Raw genomic sequence first — 15,158 nt, 5'->3', positions numbered from 1 at the left:
GTGGGTTCAAGAATTTGCGTTTTAAAAGAGCGATTCTGAAAGCTGCGTCTATAATTTCATTTATAAAGCGATGCACGTGTGGCGGTTGAAGCGCTGATTCCTGTTCCAGTTCATAAAGTTAATGGTCTTTTTATAGATGTAGATTTTGTGTGCACCTTCGTATAAATAATTTTACTTGATCCTGTTATTAAAGAAAACAATCTGTGAAAAGGCAGGGCAGGAACTATTAGGTTGGACCCTGTGAAATTGTTGCTATCAACGGTTTTGAACTATAAAAGGAGAAATTTGATATAGTTCAATATTATCTCCATTTTGCAGTTGGAAAAAATTAAGGCTCAAGTCAGTGCTTTACCTTATAAAGTTACTTCCCCAGCGCGCAGGCAGCGGCCGTGCCCAGGCACGAGCGTGTCGAGACTGGTCAAGGTTCTGCTCTCTCCTCTGCGTCTGTGCCTGTGACCTCACAAACGGCACGCTCTGTGTTCATATAAGGAAAAAAAAAAAAACTAAAACCTTTTCTTTTCCCTTCGATGAAGGGAAAAGCACATGAAAAGTGTGATTTACTATAAAACGTCCATGGTTCGAGTTGAACCGAAACAGTCACTTGGGCTGTTTTTTGTGCCCAGAAAATGATTCCTCATGTTCTGTGCTGTTATCCAGCACATCAGGACTCTGAGTCCTTCCCCCCACCCCCCTGCAACAAAAAGAAAAAGAGAAAATTTAGGGCTCATTAAAAAAATAAAAATAAAAAAAATTTAAAGGTGGGGTTTTTTTTTGTTTTTTTTTTTTCTCCTCAAGTCACTGTTGTTTTCGTTAGTTTTGATAAATGCCAAATGTGCATGTGGTGGGAGGGTTCCTCAGCCCAAGTTTTGCTGCACCGTGCTGTGTACTTGGTGGTGTTTGTGAGGCTGGGGTCAGCTCCTTTTGTCCCCATCCAGGCTTTCCCTGTGCTTGTAGTAGATCCCCAATTGCAAGTTGTCAGTAGAGATGCTTTATTGATTAATTTTATGACTTCTACCCTTATATAATTCGAATATTGATATGAAAGCTGTTATGGTATATGTAGACAAATGAACCATAAACTCTGTCTTGCTGTGTGACCTCCAAATGTAGCCATCTTTCTGTGTCTAAAAAGACTGGTGCAGGTTTGGATGCTCGTCCTTGTATTTCCGTTCACACTGGTCCAACACCTAGAGTAGAGGAAGGCACAGAAATAAGGGTGGGAAAACTTCCTCTAGTTTATTTTCCAGATACAACATGGACATCTACATATTGAATCACGTGACAGGACGTATACCTAAGATTGCCTAATTCTGAATAGCAGGTCCACACAGTTGATATATTTTTTTGCTAATGTTTGAAGTATACATCATTTTAACTTTACCAAAAAAAAAAAAAAAAAAAGCCACCCCCAGCACAGACACACTTCTATAGAACTAGTGTTATAACCATCTACATGTTTATTTTTCTGACGCTTATTTAGAAGTGTATATGTGTGTTTCAATAGAGTGATCATTGGTACAAGCATCTACATTTATCTACATCCAAGTGTGGGCAAGGGGTTGGCTCTGCCAGCTGTGGCCAGCCCCTTTTATCAGGAAGGCAAAAATTGTGTCAGAATCTGCCCCTTCCCCAGACCTCACCTGGATTAGAACTGGGTCACATGACCCCCTGTAGCTGCAAGGGAGTTGCAAAGTTAAGGGTTTGGCTTCTCAGACTCCTCAGAGGAGGCAGCAAAGAGAGATGTGGGCTTTGGGCTTGAGTCCCAGCCACGCGGGGAGTTCAGAAGAGAAAACTCAACAAAGCTTAGAAAGCCCCTCCTAGCGAGCAGCAGTAAGTGCCTTTCCACCCATGGCCTGCGAGCTGCTGAGGGAACCCTTGTACGGGGCAAGTTACACTCAGTGGCCACATAAGGTCCCAATGGTATGAATTGGACTTCCTGGCAATGAAAATGGTGTTGACGTAGGAAACTTCATCCGGGCTCTCTACCTTAGTGAATGTTTACCATGAAGCTTGCAGTGGCTTAATTTGCAGTGTTCTGGCCTGCCCCAGAAAGATGCCAAAGGCAATTCCTTCATGTTTAAGTATTAGAACACCCACTCACCACCAGGCAGAGCCCTGTCAACCACCTGCTGCTTCTCTGTCCATGTAGAAAATGCCAGTGAGGTGAGACCTTTGCTTCAGGCAGCTCTTCCAGAAATAGGAGGAGGCCCCATGTTTCCATTATCACCACCGGGGCCTCACCTTCCTATTGTGCTTTCCAGGAGTGTCCATTTACTGGAGACCCGAAGGTTCACCAGGTGGAAAATGAGCAAGTGCTGCTGCCATTCGGGTCCCTGCAAGACGTTCTGCTTCCACAGGACGGCGGTGCCTTGCATACCTGCCCCATGCCAGCTAAGTCTCAGAAGACCTGGGTGACCAGGTGCTGTGCCCGGCCATCAGCACATCTTAACGTATCTGACTGAAGCCCGTGCCCGGAAAGTAAATTCCAAGGGATGTAAATGACAGATTTCTTGGGGTGTGACTTTTGTGTTTTTATACAAGGAAGCTGTCATTTTTCCTAGCCCGTACATTGAGTCATCCTTTTGTGACTTTGAAGAATTTCTCATGTAGGCTTTTTTTAAGTTGTGTTCAGCTGACAGAGCCACTGGACATTTGCAATGAAGAACAACCTGTGAATTGCTTTTTTCTTGGTCCAGCCATGTTTTAACCACGTTATCTTGAGCGGGGCCTGGCGAGGCCAGATGCAGATGGAGACAGAGACTGGAAAAGGCTTTGCAGTTTTGTCGCTCACAGCACCCCACATGGGCCACTCGGGAAGCACAGGGGTGGGTGAGGAGGAAGAGGGAAGGGGGCCTGTGGTGGATGCCTGCGTTGTGCCTTCCAAGGGCAGACGGATGGGGCAGGCAAGTGGGCTCAAGACTGGCTCTGGGGCACAGGTGTCTGTGTAGCAGTTGGGCCCATCTATAGTGGCCTTGGGGTGTGAGGACCCAATGTGGGAGGGGCTTGTGGTGTGGACTTAACGTGCTGCTGGACAAAGGGAACCGACTGGCCTCCCCAGCCAGGGCCTCCAACCTGGGTCAAGACAGCGCTTAAAAACTGCATTGCCAACCGTAAGGCGGGCTGGTTTGTCCAAGTGTCTGGAGCAGTGTGCCCTTCCTGCCCTCACCTCCGGAGCTCCGTGGGAGTCCCACAGACCCAAAGGAAACAAGAGCATGGGGAGAACCCAGTACTTACCTACATCTGCTTTTAGAACTTTTAATATATCTTGATTTTTTTTTTTTAACTCAGTGCTCTGTCAGCTTTTTATTTTAAGGCCCAGGCATCCTTTGCTCTCACTTGCTGATGTATCTGCTGAGAGGTAAAGATAGGTTTGAGTTACAGCGTAGCCAAGTGCACTCCAGAAACATGAGCAGGCTGCTGGGAAGAGGTCTTAACTGCACAACACGTAGGAATAATATTTATCTGACTTATTATTCTTGGATGGTTATAGCTAATGATCTAAAGTTTTTCAGGATAGCCAGTATTTAATATAAATCTACTGTGGAATTTTGTACCGCACAATTATTCTTAGGGAAGGAGGACGTACAGTGGTATATTCCTATGAACTTAAACTTTCTGCAGACATTTCTGAGCCTTCACTATTGGTCACGCACCACATCAGGCCCTCGGGGTGCGGTGATGAAACCAAGATACAACCCTGCGCTGAAGCAGGTCCCTGTGAGGTGCTCTGCATGGCACATTTTCTATGTTGAGTCACATGTATCTTGTATCTTTCGAAGTTGCAGATATATGACATGCTTTGGATGGGAAAAGAGAAAAAGAGTAAGTAGAAACAGTAAGACCAGCTGCCCTTTCTGGCTGTCCCTCAAGGGAAAACTGTCTCTTCTGGGCTAGTTTTATGTGAAGAAATTTGCTTTGGTCATTTGACCTAAAGCAAAATGCCAATTAATCGTAAATCACCTTAATCATTATCAGAGTTATTTTAAAAGCTGGACAAGATCTTAAAAGTTGTTTAGCTCAACCCTTTCCAATTAGGAGAATACTACAGATATTTTGTTTGCCCCCATAATGTGGTTTTAAAAATGTTTTAATGGTTGTCAACATTTAAGACTTGTCAGATTATAAAGTCCAGATTTCAGGCTTCTTTGGAAAAATTGGAACCAGAGTCAACTATATTCCCCTATATGGAAAAAAAAAAAAAAACCCTAAGTGCTATGCATATTGGGGGCTCCTCTAATGAGGATCGGGATGTGTGGTCAGATGGTCTCTGCAGGCATCTGCAGCACCAGAAACGAATCTCGTAGCACAGAAAGAGATTTAATGACATTTGAGGGAAGAGAGTGGTACAAAATGATGACAGGGTAATTAAACCAGCATCCTCCAGCCCAGAAAAACTGAAAAGTTTTTATTTGGGATTTCAGAGCAAAGGAGGAAGGCGAAGGTTGGGTTCAGACTAGAGGTTAGGGAGGGCACCAAAGTGGCCCAAGGTGGGGAAACAGGAGCAGAGGGAAAGAGTGTGTTGCTTCCTGAGGCCGGGTTAGATCCTCAGCCACCGTCTTTTCCACTGAAGGGCTCGGCCTGGTGCTCCTCAGCCTCCTTACACTGGCCCTGTGTCCCACCCAGCTGGCTTGGAGGAAATGTCCTCTGTCCTGTCTCTTGCCAGGAGGACCTTCTGCTCTCTGTCTGGACTTCAGGGATTAGTCACGGCAGCTGCATGGCTAGCCTTTGGCTTGGACGTCGCAGTGTCCTGGTGGTGCCGCCAGCCCCAGGTGGGTTGAGGCCGGTGTTGAGGGTGGGGGTCCGTCCTCCCTCAGTGTCTCTCCTCCTGCTGAGCAGGTGTGGCAGGGACTGTTCTCAGTGGGAAATCATTGCAGCAGACACAAATTGGCAGCCCATGGGGCCATAGTAAGCCTGCAGGTATTTTTTGCACCCTATTGGTATGTTTCAAAATGTTGGAATAATTATGAACATTTAAAAACTGAGAGATTTGACATGAAAATATGGCTTTCTGGCTTTTGTTGAAAAGCTGAAAGCTCTAGGCAACATAGGGCCTGTGGGGTGTGGCCGGGGAGGGCTGGAGGAGCCACACCACTCGCAGCCAGAGTACGCGTCTCCATGTGTTGTGTGTTTGTTTGTTTGTCGCTCCATGGTTGTTGAAACCTCTGCTTTTGGTGTCTCATTTTCTCTGTGCCCTGGCTGGCGCTGACCTCAGCCTGGCCTCTATCTCACCGCCACTTGGCACACTGCTGGGGATGTGGCCTCCTGGGTGAACCAGCCACACTGCTGGGGAGTTTGGTCAGGGCAGGGAAGCCACAGGCTGCGCTGCTTGGGGGGAGAGAGGGAGTCCGAGTCACTCTTGGCTGCTGCTGGTGGTGGTGTGGGGTGACCAGTGCTTCCCTGAGTCCTTTGCATGTCCCATCTGTGGCCCTTCTTGCCACCCCCCAGCCACCTTGCATCAGCCCTGCACCCTCTTAAAAAACTGGGCCAGAGATGAGTTGAGACCATGCTTCTGTCCTTTCTCTTCCAGCCCATTCGAGCACAGGGTCCCCAAAATGGACTGAAATTAGCACACTTCACGGCTGTCCCTTGGTCTGCCCAGAGCAGGGGGTATATTGTGTGCTTGCTGAGCTTTCCTGCATGATTTTCTCTATAGCACTGCATTTCCCGTGGGACGGAGCTGGGTACTGGCCCCAGTGTTCCTGTGGGGCCAGCTGCAGTCTCTGGTGTATCTAGCTGGACCTGCCAAAGTCAGTGGGGTGTGGGTACCCCTGGTCTCAGGGCTCATGGAACCTCTTGTCCACTTGTACTTCTCACTGGTCGTTGGGGTAGATTGGGAGGGAGGGTGATGCAGAGGCTCCTCACTGTGCTGCCATTTTTCCAAGAAGTGCTGAATTATCTATGTTGCCATTGCTTGTGGTCTGTGCCCTGACATCCTGTCAGCCCACAGCGCTGTGTGCAGGGGCACCACGGCTGGGTCGGCGAGGGGCCTCTGGCCAGAGGAAGCAGGGCAAGACCAGAGCCAGACCCTGACCTTTGATGGGACAAAGTGCCCTTGGTTGCTCCCCTGCTCTGAGTAGAAGAGACCTGGGATATAGTGAGGGTGGGGCAGGTACCATCCACGAGCCTGGGCCCCTCACCACGTTCAGTAGCAAATACGGTATTCGCCACCAGTTTCCAACTCTGGGGAAGGTACTTCCAGCTTTAAAGATGATTTGGTTTTCCCCCTCACCCCTTCCAAGGTATTTTTTTTCCTTTCATTGAGAATGCTTGTCTCCAGGTCACTTTAATTTATGATTAGTAAGGCCTGTTCTTTCGAGTTTTAATTTTTCTAAAGTAAAAATTGATGATGAATACTGTTGAACATAGCAAGCAGTACGTGGTGATGGAAATAGTTCATGTAGAGCAGCATTTATAAAGAAGTACACAGCTGGGTGGCCCCAGCAAACATTGTCTCCAACCTGGAGCATCTTTAAGCCAAACCAAGTTGCTAATACGTGACAATTTTTTACCTACAGCAATGGCAGAGTTGTATGGTTTGACTTAATATTATCATCATAATTTAATCTTAATTTGACTCACTTTTACACTGGTTAGATGCTTCTTAAAGTTCACCTTGCATTCTATATGGAATCACATCTTTCCCAAAATTCAGGCCAATTTGCACAAGAACAACATAAAAAATCCCTCGCAGTCTCTCATAATCATGCCTCTGAGCTCTTTACTTACAAAGCCTTTCCTGTCTCATTCTTGGCCAAAGAACTTTCTCTAGAATTTTGATCTCTACTAGAAGCTTCTGTCATCTTTCTTTTATCTGGTATTGAGAAGGAGGAAAGAAAAACAGAGTTATCTGGCCATTCCTGTACAGAGGGTGGAATTTTCCACGACCAATTCTCGCTGCTGTGTGTTCAGGAATTTTTCCACTTCATTCATACTGAGGGATGTGCCTCCTCACAGTCCTCTTCTCCTTGCTCAGTATACTTTTCCAGAGACACTGCTGGCCAGGTGCACCTTGAAGCACAATCATTATTTCCTTGACTATAACTTTATGGCACGTTGATCTTCTTTCACAGGGTTTCTATTTGTATATCCAGGCTTATGATAGCACAAATGTCATAAGCAAAATTTAAACCTAGCCCCAAGCATGGGTTAAAACTTTTTTTTTTTTTTTTGGTTGGGATTTGCCGGGGAAATATCAGTTGGTATGTTTCTAGATCTTGCATTTTGGAGTCTCAAGGGTTCCCGGTAGATTGGACCAGCCTCCTGATGTTGTGGCTTCCTCTGCCATGGGTGTGCACAAAACCCCCAGCCCAGGTTCCTTTGCGATGCCCCAGACCTGTGGAGCCAGGGTGTCCTGGGTGTCTCCATCCCCAGTGCACCATGTCCAAACCTGAACCCAACATCATCGCACCCCAGTCAGCTCTCGACAGCTCTGCTTTCATCCCAGCCAAGAGCAGTCATGCATCATGTTCAAGTCAGCTCCCCTGGGGGCCTCCTAGACCCCTCTCTCTCACTCACCCTCTGTAATCATCAGCCACCACATTCAGGCTTCCCTACCTTTCCCTCCCTTGCAAGTTCTTTCATCTCTTTTTGTTCCCAGTTCTAGTTTCTGAGTTCAGACCATCATTTGCTCTTTCCTAAGCTGCCCTACCAGCCTCCTAACTGGTTTCTCTGCATTTAATCCTGCCTGCCTTTGATCCGTGTTGTCCCCTATTGCACGGGTTGACATTCTGCATTGCTGATCTGGCTGCCTCAGTCCATGGTTCAGTGGCTCATTCTATCCTCAGGATGAAGTCCTAGCCCTTCCGTGTGGGTAGATCCACCTTGTCCTGCCCTAGTGTGTCTGTGTGGTCCACTGCGGCCCCATCCTCGACATCCCAGGGAGGGGCTGTGTTCTCTCCTCTGGGCCTCGGCTTCTGCTTGCAAGGCCCAGGCTCACCCTTCTTCACGTGGTTCACACATTATCCTTTGCTTCTTGCTCATCCTTCAGAGTGGGGTTCAGGTATCAGGATGCCCAGGAGACCCGCCCGTGTTTTGGCCCTCTTTGCATGCCCTGGTCCTGACACTTACCTCACTGATGATAAATATTTACTGAATGTACAACATAGGCTAATTCCCTGCACCATCCTTGGCTGCTTGTGTGGCAGTTTCCGTCCTTGCTCTATGATATCCTCGATGCCAGGCACATTTCAGCTCAGTGACAATTGGCTGAATGAGGGACTAGATGAATAGTAGAACATCTGCAGAGAAAGGAAAGTCACTGCTCTTCAGGAAGCTGCCGATTTGTACTAATATTATAATTTGAGAGAGTCAGAATTTGCTTATCTGAAGCTTTGGCCCACGAGGTCTTGCTCTGAGGCACTATAGCACAAGTTGATTGGTTTTGGTACTTAGCAAAAAATGCCAAATTCCTGAATTTTCTTTTTATTATTTTGCTTGTTCAGTAGATCATTGTGTGTCTACTATGGTATGTATCTTGATTTTAAATATGTCATGGTTTATACAGATAAAATAAGTGCAAATATGGTTTATACCTGTTTATATGGGGAGGAGTTATTTCCCCACCTCTGAGACGGATGGACTGTGAGTTCCTTGGTGGTAGGAAAGGTATCGTCATGGCCTTTGCAGCCCCAGCCTACTCTTTGGCACCTCAGAGATATTCAAAAGAGAGTTGATGGAAAAAAATTGAATGAATGAGTGGGCAAGGAGTTCCCAGAGCTGTGCCATGGAGCTCTGTCCTGCTCTTGTTCAGTGTTTTATGAGTGATTATCGGTAAGAACAGACTTTATACTGAGAACTGTGTGTGCGTGATCAGGACATGTGAAATGGGAGACAGCCATAATGCGATAATGATCAAGTGTGAGTTTAGAGGGTTTATATTTGCTTTGGTTTTCAATATCCTCCTTATCTCAATCTCATTATTCTTGGTTTCTTAACCCTGACTCTACTGTCCATAGCTCCTTAACACTGGACTCTCCCAAAGCCATCTGGGCCCCAGGGTTCCTTGAAACACTGCTGGGGGACCCTGATGCTCCTAGAACTATAGCTCTACTTTTTCTCCTTCCAGGCAACCTTGTCCTGGGGGGCTGACTTGAGTCTGCAAAGGCTTAAGTGTGGGGGAAGAGGTTAGATGTATTTAGATAAATAAGGGGTGGTTTTTAGAGGAGGGGGTACAATTTTTGCTTTTAAAGGCAGACTAGGAGCAATGAGGAGGAGTTATAAGAAAGTGATTTTTGACTGAAGACAAGTTGCAAGAACAGAGTTGGAAAATGAGTTTATTTCTCTTGCCAACGTAAATTGATCCGTGGTGCCTTTCTGGAGCAGTCTGCTGAGGATTCTGAGGCCACGTCCAGCATCAGCAGGAAGGAGCGCCACAGCTGATTAGTGCTGTCTGTCAACAGCTTGGGAGGGTGGGGAGTGAGGGCAGGAATACTAGATTTGGTGTTTGGTTCTTCAGGAGAATACTAGTCATTTTCAGAATTTTTGTTGAGTTGATTTCAAACAGGTGTGTGGCAGTGAGGTTGCCAACAACTGGTCGTAGAACACACTGCTTTGCTTTGGAAGTGTTGTAGCAGAGACCAGGTGGTTTGTTAGGGCTTCTAGGCTTGGGGTCAAGTACTAATAGAGGACCTCTTAGAGCTCTTCCAGCTCTAAGATGCTGTGATTCTAAGCACAGCATAAAAAGGCAGAAGGGATGAACGCAGAGCTGTTTGACTTTCCCTCTTCTGCATGCTCTATGTTAATTGCTGTAGGATCCCAGGCTGTTACCAAGCATATATTGTCCTGTTTCAGCTTCAAAGAAGGCCATCTGGTTACATGACACAGATCCCAGCTAAGTCCTTGAAAAAGAAGATGAACTGCCCTTAGCCATTAAGAGACTAGCATTCATGTGGGTGTGTGAAATTTGGAAGGATTGGCAGGGCTGGTGTTGGTTTATATTCTGGAATTCACAGGTGCATGGTAAGACCTGGGTGCAGGACACACTGGTGAGTTTGCTGCTTTTCTCCAGCACCTGAGGACCAGGAGCCTGGAGGGCCAGGGAAGCACCAGGGTGTCAGGTGTATAGGTCAAACTGGAGCAGGGCTGGAGTGGCAGGTTGGTGCCATGAGGACAGTGCCCACAGGCAGGGCTGCCCTCGCTTTGCTGATGACCTGACTTCCCTTGTATCTGCCTACATTCTCAGCGTGGTTCGATTTCTGTCCCTGTGTGCATCTTGCTGGCCCACACCTGCCTTTTTAGATCCTCTTTCTGTCTTTTCCCAGCTTCGCCAAATCTTAATCCAGAGGGTTGAATAAATACTAGCCTCTTCCAAGTTTTAGATTTCATTGCTTTTTAACAGTTGGTGGCCCCCAATGTATCTGTATTTGTGGGGGCCTAAATAAATAAGATCGGCTGACTCGTTTATTCATCAGTGTTACTTGATTGCTTTATGTGAGTCAGTCACTTTGGGGTCTGAGTTAAGGGTGCAGAGAACAATGCAAACTAAATAATTACGAGTTTGTGCCAAGAATAAGGTGTGCAGGAGAGTGAGCTTAGAATGTGGTAGGGGAAGTGACATAAATACTGTGGTAGGCAGAACTGTAAAGTGGCCGGAAAGATTCCTTCCCCCCATACACCCTGTATAATTCCCTTCCCTGTGGCAGAGGTGAAAGGGTTTTGCAGAGGTATTTAAGATCCCAAACCTGTTGATTTTTTGAATCAAAGGGGAAAATTATCCTAGGTAGAGATGGGCCTAAACCAGATGAATCCCTTGAAAAAAGTCTAGAAGTTGAAGACTCTCTTTTGCTGACCTTGAAAAAGCAAGTTGCCGTGAGCTCTACAGCTGCAAGGAAATGAATTCTGCCAACAACCACATGAGCTTGGAAGAGGACCCCAAGCCTCAGATGGGACCACAGCCCCAGCTGACACCTTGATTGCAGCCTTGTGAGACCCTGAGCAGTGGACCTGGCTAAGCTGTGCCTGGACTTCCACCCCATGGAAACTGTGAGATAAATGTGTGTTGGCTTAAAGCTGCTAAGTTTGTGGTAATTTATTATACAGAATTAGAAAATGAATACGGTTACATACAACAAATCACAACACAAGGCCATCTGGACCTGCGAACGTTGGTACAAAATACTATGTAAGCTCAGAAGAGGCAGAGGTCTTTGGTCGGGGATGGGGGTGTAGGGGAACGTTTCATGATGGTTGGCAGCTTTTTGGTTTTCTTCCTGGGCTTTTAGTGTATCAGGCTGAATTCCCCCTGATGCCCCCACGTCATCTTGTGTGATCCCCTCACGCGGCGTGTGCAGACCCTCATGCGGGTGGTGGTGGCTCCTTTGGGTCTCTAAACAGTTGATGACATCCATGCCCACTCGGATAAAGGACTCTCTGCCACACACATGAGCGACTGGAGGAGAAGGTGATTCAGAAGGAAGTTCAGTATCTTCTAATATGCTAGTGTCATGGGAAAACATGGCAGCCTTATCAAGATTGGGCCAAGTTTTAGGAAAAGATCCCTCGGACCATCTTGAGGTGATCTCGCCTGTGAGGACAGGCGCAGGCACTGGGCAGGTCTTCAGAGATGCCGTCCCTCCACTCTGTGCGTCTCCTCACTCATCTAGGAGATGTGCCATGCGGACCACTACAGTGGGAGAACGGGAGCGCTTGGCCCAGGCCCCACGCCACAAGGAACTTGGCGGTGGCTTAGGATAGCAGCCATCCAGTAAGGATGGATGTACACAAAAACGTGGTATTAAGTTAGGCTTTGGATGAAAATCCTGAAGTCATCTTTTTTCCCCTCTCTCAATTTTGCTTTCATCAGCTTTATGTTTCCAAAGGTGGATGATAAATTTTAAGTAGTTCAGTCGTGTATCCTCCTTTTCAAAGACAGCTATTCTTTGCTTAGTTCAAGATGTTTGCTTTTCATGATTCAGCTTTTCGTTTTTTATGGAATCAGCTTATGTATCATGTTTCATGGGAAATTCATAAAACATGAAAGGTAGTACTTGAGTTAAATACTCATTCTCATGTAGGCAAAAGACAGCACAAGGGTTTCTAGGCATTATCAGGCTTGAAAATGAAGGAGATATGTAACTTTATGGTTTTGATTCTGAATTTCATGTGGATTACAAATCCCCTCTGTATCAGTTGAAGTCTTAATGCGAAAGGTACTTGGAACCAAGAATGGCTGAATCTTTTGTAAGTCGTAGTTAAGATATTAACCTTCTAGACGTGTTAAGAAGCACAGTCAGTTCCCCACCTGCTTGGACAAGCAGACAGTCCATGGAAGCTGCGTCTGGACGCAGTGGCCCTGGGGAACAAGGACGGGGAGGGGTCCTGGGGGCCTTTCTCCAGCTGAAGGCCCCTCTGACTGTCCTCCGAGGAGCTGTGCCCAGTCAACTGGTGAGCAAGGCCGTTGCTGTTACGCTCCTTAAGCCAAAGGAGAGAGACATGTGGTCAGCTGGTCTAACCCCAATTTTCTGACTAATTGGACACTCAGAAATAAGCATAATTTCTCTTAAAAAGGGATTTATTTAAAAAGTACTCCAAGTACTCTGTGAGTGTTCTCTAATCTGCCAGATCATGAGAGATAGTAGCAATGCACCCCATCATTTAACTAATGGACTCCTCAAATCAAGAAACTGGTTCTTCTCTCTTTATGTCTCGTCTTTGTAGGTGTATGACAAGGCAGCAAGACTTACACAGGTTTCAGGACACTGCAGGGAGGAATGGTTCTGTGTTGTTTCTTCCCCAAGTAACTGACAAGGGTGGTGGGCATGGGGGAGCTTCCCAAGCCCCCCGTTCCTATTGGCTTCTGGGTCTGAGAACCCGGTGCAGTGGTGTCTCCTGAAAGTTATTATCATGAGCACCTTTTGGCCACGGCATGTAGGCAAGACATGGTGATGTTCGTTAGCCTGGCATGTGGCAGTGCAAGTGAGAAGATTTTTATTCCACCAATGTGGTAGAACAGCTTCAATTCTGGACCTGTGTTGGGTGTATCTAAGGCTGAGCTACATGGAAGTGTCTCAATCTGCCTCGCACTTGATCTGCATGTGTGCTGACTTCTTAGCTTACTGTAGGTAATCGCTTCATACCTCGTGACACCCTTCCCGTAACACCTCTTCTGGGGAGTCCTTCCTAAGGGCCCTCGTTGCATGTGACCTTCCCAGCTCATAGGGTATTCATAACCATTTGTCCCTTGTCCTTCTCCCTGACTTGGTAGTGTCCACCTTGAGGACCACACACACTTTCTCATTTGCACCTGGACCCTCCATGTCTTGCTCTGAGCAGGGACATCATACAGCGCCTGGTGCTTGGTTGGCCCTTCAATAAAGGAATCTACTAATGATCATTGTCCAGAAGGTGTCGGGGAGAACAAACCCTTGGCACATGGTTAAGACAGAGAAGTCTTATGATCTAAAGCTAGAAGAAAAGACCCAAGAGATATGAGCATAGCTAAAGCATGTCCATGCACATGTGGATGATTAGGTGGAACCTCAGCTTTCTTGTCCTGTCCCAGTCAGGCTGCCGTACTATATAATGAGAACCTGAAATAATGAGCCCAATTCTGGGCTTTTGAAAAGGTTTACTGGGAGCAGAGTGCTCTGCTTTCCTGGTCAGAGAACCCTGTGTTTCTCTGAATAAATCTACCTTCCTGTTGCTCACTTTCTTTCTCCCTGTGCAAAGAGCACACTGCGGAGAGATCCAAAGGGCAATTGCATGATGTCCTTGCTTCCTCGCCCTCAAGGTGACAACCAGGGGACATCTGAGCTGGTGTCTGTGTCTCTTTGTGGCTTTCCCTTTTAGCTTCAGATAATGTAGTGAGTTCACCCCTGTGGTCCTCTGGGTGCTGGGTGATCTCATTTGCTCAGGATTTATACAAAGCCACCACATGCACAGCGAAGTGCCACTGGCTTGCTTTGTTAATTAGATTTCTTATATTATAGCATTACAAAGACAACGTAGCTTTTTTGTCAGATTATGCCTTAAAGGTGTTGAGTGCTGAAAAACTTCACTATCTAGCTTCTGTCCTTTTAGAAAACTGAACTGGCATACATCACCTCACCTGTCCCCACACAGGCCTTCCTACCGGTGGGCTGTGCCAAATCACCCTCCATCTTGCCTCTGACACACTCACTTCCCCGGTGATGGGTTGGTGTCAGCTGGACAGGATCCACACGTCACAGCTAGCAGCTCATGCTCTTGGGAGCGGGTTCTGACCCCAGGCAAACATCACCATCATTCGCTATAAAGAAGGTGTCTGAAGGGCTTTCTCACGTGGAGTTTTATAAATAGACGAAGCTGTTGTTGATATCCATGCTGGCTTTGGATGTTGCTTCTACAGGTGTAGCTAAACACCAGAGTGTTTAAGTTTGAATATGCTACCGATGGGAAGTTCTGGTGACTGTCCAGGAAGTGTGGCAGCATTCAGGGACAGACGGGTGTAAGTGCAAATTCCTTGTCAGTCTGATAGGACTGGACGGTGATTTGTCTGGTGCTGCTTGTTTAGCTGCTGCCAATGTTATACAGCAAGGCCGTGGCCGTATCTTTTTCCAGTATTTTCATGATTAAGACTTAGGGGCAGTCTCCTTCAGCCACTTCCTATTTCTGGGGGAGAGAGCTTTCATTGAATAAATGCATCTTGTTCTCTGATTTTTCTTATAATATGAAAAACTAAAGAGACAATGGGGCTGGAATTTTTTCATAACTGTTTTAAAGATATAAAAAGGCTAAGGTGATCTAAAGCCTGAGAGTAGGGTCCCGTTGTTCAACATCGGAAGTCAGATCTCTGACAAGCTTTCCCGGTGGGCTCTATGAGGGTGGCTGGGCTCCAGGACCATCGCTCATGACCTTGAAAGCCCTCCTGCCTCTTGAGAGAGATCAGCCTCCTGGGTGGAGGCTTTGATCATGCAGGGTGGGGACATGTGACTCAGGATCATGAACATGGCATATATTTAAGTTTACAGTGAAAGACTATATCTATACCATATGTAGATATGAACAGATATATTCATATCTGTTAATTATTTCCCTTATCTGTCATGTTTGTAATGAGCATCTTGAAATATATCACTTAGAAAAGGGATGAGGAGTAAGAAAAATGAACCCTTGTGCACTCGCCACTCAGCTTAAAATAAGAAATGTTACCAATACGCGATTTGGTCTTTCCTGACTGCTGC

General features: G+C 46.5%; 1 protein-coding gene across 3 annotated transcripts in view; it reads left to right on the top strand.

Annotated features, from left to right (window-relative positions):
• Window positions 1-15,158, top strand: part of FHOD3 (formin homology 2 domain containing 3) — a 428,111-nt gene that overhangs the window by 194,845 nt on the left and 218,108 nt on the right. The window lies entirely within an intron of this gene.

This window comes from Eulemur rufifrons, chromosome 5 (assembly GCF_041146395.1).
Source record: "Eulemur rufifrons isolate Redbay chromosome 5, OSU_ERuf_1, whole genome shotgun sequence".
NCBI lineage: Eukaryota > Metazoa > Chordata > Mammalia > Primates > Lemuridae > Eulemur > Eulemur rufifrons.
Note: the sequence above shows the minus strand (reverse complement) of the source record. Positions and strands in the feature narration are given on the sequence as shown.